Here is a 6,000-nt window from a genome sequence, read left to right as displayed (position 1 = left end):
TAACTTTGGGGGCTCACTTCATTTTGGGGGGCTACCAATAAGTATTCTTTATTGTCTTACATCCCAAGATGTTTTCTCAATTTAATAAGGGAGATAACAAATCTTATGGAAAAATAATGATTATTTTGAGTCATATAGTGTAAATATCAAACGAGTCAATGCTCAAGGATGTTGGAGAAGAAAAAAAACTATGATTTTCCAGCCATTTATTCTGATTTTCAAAGTGCAAGATGTGTTGGTTGACACAGTGTAATGGAGACACCCCCCCATGACCACTCCTAACATCCACGCGTACGTGTCCCCAGGCTGTAGCCTGGGCCCCCTTTTCCTCACTTCACATATTATTGCTATCATAGTTCAGTCCTTTATGAGCTTCTGGCTGAGCTGCTACTGCAAAAACCTTCTAATTATTCTGTGTATCCTCAGCCTCTCTTGCCTCTAATGTATTATACATCCTCCTGCCAGGTTAATTTTCTTGATCCCATCATTCCTTTGCCCCCAAATCTTCAGTGATTTCCCGCTGCCACACGTAACACTTGACTCTTCGTAATTTAGTTCTAAACTACTTTTAAACAGCTTTGGTTAAGTTGCATTCCAGACTCATAAAAGAAACCTATATTCACTTCAACCAGTAAAGCACTCAAAGATACATAAAGAAAAACATGATCTCACCAATCTCCTTTTCATTTCCCACCCTGTCTCCTGAGATATCCAGTGTTAACAGCTGGGGGTGTAACTTCTATCCCTTTCTCCATGCTCACCATGCTCATATAAATTACACTCAGATGTATGGAGCTATTATGTTATTGCTTGTTTATACAAAAATGATTATATTAGAGTTCTCTGCAACTTGCTCATTCTTTCCCAATAAAAAATGAGTCTGTAGATGGAGAGCTAATTTTTTCATGTTTTTTAGCTGCATAGTACAAATCTTCTTTGACTTATGATGGGGTTACCTGATAAACCCATCTTAAGTTGAACGTATCATCCAGTTAAAAATGCATTTAATACACCTAATCTACCGAACACCGTAGCTTAGCCTAGTCTACCTTAAACATGCTCAGAATACTTACATAAGCCTACAGTTGGGCAAACTCACCTAATACAAGGTCTATTTTATAATAAAGTGTTGAATATCTCATGTAATTTACTGAATACTGTACTGAAAGTGAAAAGACAGAAAGGTTGTACAGGTACAGAATGGTTGTAATGTATCAGTTGTTTCCCGTTGTGATCATGTGGCTGACTGGGAGTGGCAGCTCACTGCTGCTGCCCAGCATCAGGAGAGTATCATACTGCATATCAGTAGCCCGGGAAAAAATCAAAATTCAAAATATGGTTTCTACTGTATGCCTATCACTTTCACACCATTGTAAAGTTGAAAAATCGTAAGTCAAATCGTTGTAAGTCAAGGACCATCTGTATTCCATAGATTAGATATACCCCACTTAATCAGCCATTCCCCTGTTGATGGTCATATAGGTTGTTATCAGAATTTTTTCACTAGTACAATTTTTTTTGCTCTATATCCTTGCAGTCAGTGATCTTATTTCTATAGGAGAGATTAACAAAAGTGCAGCCGCCTACACCCCAGCCAAATCTAGTGTTCTCTCTACATGCTCTGTGTTTTTCTGCTCCTCTGTCACCTCTTCCTGGAAGGCCCTTGTCCCCCATGCTCGTGTGTCCAACTTCTGATCCTGCAATGCCCAAATCTGATACCAGAATTTAGATAAGTTGTCCAATATCCACCTCCCTCCTTCTTCCTCACGTTAACATTGTAGCAGTGTGCCCCCACCTAAGCAGTGGATCAAAATTGATGGAGGCCAATCATGACAATACTGTTTTCATTTTTTCTAATCATCCTTGCCATTAGGAATGGCCACATGACCCAGTTTGGGCAATTGAAGCGCAAGTAGAAGTAAGGCTGTGGCAAAGAAGGAGGGGGAGTTCTGGGAAACGGTCTTGTTTTCTTGATCAAAGGAGATGATGCAGGTGTTTGGGATCTTTTCTTTCTTTCTCCCTTCTTCCTTTCATGGACTTGGATACGATATCCAGAGCCATAGCAGCCATTTTGTGACCATGAGGAAAAGTCCAAGAGAATAGCAGAGAGACACTTAATCCTGATGTCTCTGAGACACTGAGCCATTTCTAGCAATCATTCACCTCCAAAACTTTTGTTATATTAGAAAAATAAAATCCCTATTTGTTTAAGTCAATGAAATTGGGGGGTTTTATATTTGCAGCCAAACATATCCTTTACCTGTCCCCTTTGGCAAACCTTATTTCCATTGGTGTTACCACTATTGGAATACCACAAAGTGGTCCAAAACAGTTTTAGAACCTATTAGAGTCTTGCCTTCAAGGGTTTCCAGAGTAACTTGGGTTTCCAGAGTAACTTGGAGTTAAGTCTGGTCATACCCTTAACCCTCAGTGTTACCTCTTTTGTCTACCTAGCATCTGAATCCTGCTTCTTGCTTGTTATAATATAGGACCTGCTTCCACCTACGTAAGCTGAAGGGGCTACATCCTTCTCCCTGTCCCTTATAGCTGAGGCTCCTCAAGAGGTGAGCAGAGGGTTGGGGTGGATTGGAAACCCTTCTCAGCAGCAGCAATGAGCCCAGTGCAATGGCATTGACTCTCTAGGGGAGGCAGCGTGGAGCAACTAGCCAGTTGCTGCCATGTCCAGTGTGATAATGGCAGCTGCTCAGGCAGTGGCCTAACCAGACTGTTGCAGTAGCATGACCAGCGACACCACCATTTTCCAGCTCTTTTTTCTTGTCCATTTCCCAAGTCTGGGTCTCTAGTCCTCTTACTGATTTTCGGAGCTTCCTGATATCCTTTTGATAGATTTCTTTTCTTGCTTAAGTTAGCCAGAGCCAGTTTCTGTCACTCACAACCAAGAATATCAGTTGGTTTGCCATAGCCTGGCTCTTTGGGTGGCTTCTAAACAGATCTGATGGTGATTACTTCTTATTTTTCTTTTATGTTTTTAAATTGAAGTATAGTTGATTTACAATTATTCAGAATTGAATAATTTACAGTTATTCAGAATTCTGCTGTACAGCAAAGTGATTCAGTTATACACATATATACATTCTTTTTTTTTATATTCTTTTCCATTATGGTTTATCCCAGGAGATTGGATATAGTTCCCTGTGCTATATATTAGGACCTTGTTGTTTTTCCATTCTAAATGTAATAGTTTGCATCTACTAACCCCAAACTCCCAGTCCATCCCTCTCCCTCCCTGCCTCCCCCTTGGCAACCACAAGTCTATTCTCTATGTCCGTGATTCTGTTTCTGTTTCATAGATAGGTTCATTTGTGCTATATTTTAGATTCCACATGTAAGTGATATCATATGGTATTTGTCTTTCTGACTTACTTCACTTAGTATGATAATCTCTAGTTGCATCCATGTTGCTGCAAATGGCATTATTTCGTTCTTTTTTTATGGCTCAGTAATATTCCATTGTATATATGTACCACATCTGTCGATGGACATTTAGGTTGTTTCCATGTCTTGGCTATTGTGAATAGTGCTGCTATGAATATAGGGGTGCATGTATCTTCCTGAATTATAGTTTTGTCTGGGTATATGCCCAGGAGTGGGAACGCAGAATCATATGGTAGCTCTAGCTTTAGTTTTCTGAGGAACTTCCATACTGTTTTCCGTAGTGGCTGCACCAACTTACATTCCCATGATGGTGATTACTTCTTAGTTGTGGCCGTGGGCTCCTAGGATGGGTAATAGTGATGGGGACCCCAACACCAAGCAGCCTGACTGAATACCTCCAACCTAGCCAGGCAACGATTTCAACAGAAAAACTGGTAAATTCAGTAATGAGAGTCAGTCATGCCAGAACTGAGTGAGAAAACATAATGTTCAGGTGATTTTATAGAATATCTACTGTGTCTTGGACACTGTTCTACTATGTAACCTCATAACTTTACATTACTTACCTCTTAACAAAGCCCAGTGAGAAAAGAAAGATTATCCCCATCTGGTGGGGGAATGTACAGAATTCCTCCCTTTTATTTCTAGTCTTCTGTCCCCATAAGCCTCAGTGCCACTCGGTATGTCTGATTAAAGTTTCTAAGGCATCAAGGACACTGTCAAATCAACCACCTTCGATGACAATCACCTCTGATTCTTCTCAGCAGAGTTCAAGAGCTTAAGTGCTTGGCACTTTGCAGTGCTCAAAAGATGTTTGTGGAATGCAGTCAATGGCATGGGAACGCCTCTGGGCTACGTTTCCTTGGGCAGGTGGTGGCCTGAAGTGTTTGAGGTCTTGTGTGTGAGTGTAGGGTACAATCAAGGAAGAGGTAGAAGGTTTCCCCTCCACACTGCTCTGCACTCTCCCCAACCCCTGACCTTGGCCAGGATGCTTCATGTCTCTGGGTTCAGTGTTTATTCTTTTTCTTTCTTTTTCTATTTCTAGCTCTACTTCTTCCCTTCCTTCCCCCCACACCCCACCACCTTTTCTACAGCATTAAGGGCACAAATGATGTCACCCTGCTTTTGTTCCCTGCAGAGTCTGCCATATACTCAACAATATTCAATAAATATTGGTTACATGAGTACCTTGTCAAAGCTTTTTCTTTCTTTGTCCCCACCTTTGCTACTGAACCTTCTTTCTACCATGTGGTTCTTCTGTCACATTCTCTAAGTTTTGCTTGAAGAACCAAAGGCCTTGCCATGTCTTCAGTCTCCCCGTACTGCTTCTTCAGAAGAAAAGGCAGTCTTTTTGCCATTCGCTGGTGGGGGACCAGCCCCTTCAGCAGGGATGGTAGGGTGTGGAGCGAGAAGTGGCAGCAGTGGCCTGTGGAGCTGGCTGATATGGGGACACTGGTCCCCCACCGGGCTTGAGAGGCTGGGAGGATTGGGGAGTCTGGGGAGGGTCAGCTGTGCCGGATATCAGCATCACCTTCAGTCTCCTTCCCTTTTAATGATAATTAACCCCCAGTTTGTGCAGATTGATTCTCCCTTTGACGTGGTAGCTGATGGAAAGAATGAATGAGCTATTTCTTGCAGAACCAAAATGTGAAAGAAGTTAGTAAACATGTCAAAAGGAGGCCGGAGCTTATGGGGACAAAATGTAGATGAGCTCAAAATGTCACAGAGATGAAAAACCAGAGGAAAAAGGGCTTCCTCGGAAGGATGGTTGTCCATCTACCCCTGGGTGCTTCTGCCCCAGCTTCAGTCCTCCTCACCTTCATCTAATAGCCTCCCAAGGTGTCTCCTCCCAGCCCCACTTCCCCAGAACTGCTTTGATTGGACCTTCGGCTGCCTCAAGCCCTTGTAGGTGACCTGTTTTCTACCAAAAAAAAGTTTCACATGCTTTAGCTCCTCTCCTTCAATCTTCTTACCGTGAAAGCTTCCACTGTTTGTGCAGACTAGCCATCCGGCCAGACTGGGATCTTCTCCCTCACACCAGGCCACCCTCCTCAGTCCCATCTTTGCTTCTAAGGCTCCCTCTTGTACCATTCAGCACAGGGCTCGGCTTCCCCTCCCCCACCTCCATCAGAGTAGATCATAGGCTTCAGTGTGGTGGGCCCCGGGGTCCAGCTGCTTGGTTCCACGCCGCCACACTTCCTAGATGTGTGACTTGGGGCAAGGTTCTTAACCTCTCTGAGGTTTCAATTTCCTCCTGTGCAAAATGGATGTAATAATGGTACCTACCTCATAGGTCAGTGGGTAAATGAAATGAGACAATGCTCGTGTGTGCCTGGCGTATAGAAAGTGCTCGAAGTGGTTATTATTATTATCCGGCAGGTTCTTTCTTACCTCTGAACCCCTGGAGTGCCGTCTGTGCCACTCATCTGACACTTAATTATCTACTAATTGATGATATCTTTTATTAGCTATTCATATTGTTTAACTCTGTGTTTGCATATGTGTATGCTCAACTTCCCAGTTAGATTTTAAGCTCCTCTAGGGCTGAACAAGATGCCTTCTTTTTATTCCCAACACAAGCTAGCCAAGGGCTAAGTAAAAAAA

The sequence above is a fragment of the Stenella coeruleoalba genome (assembly GCF_951394435.1).
Source record: "Stenella coeruleoalba genome assembly, chromosome: 16".
In the NCBI taxonomy this organism is placed as follows: domain Eukaryota; kingdom Metazoa; phylum Chordata; class Mammalia; order Artiodactyla; family Delphinidae; genus Stenella; species Stenella coeruleoalba.
The sequence above is the reverse complement of the archived record's forward strand: the minus strand, read 5'-3'. Positions refer to the sequence as shown.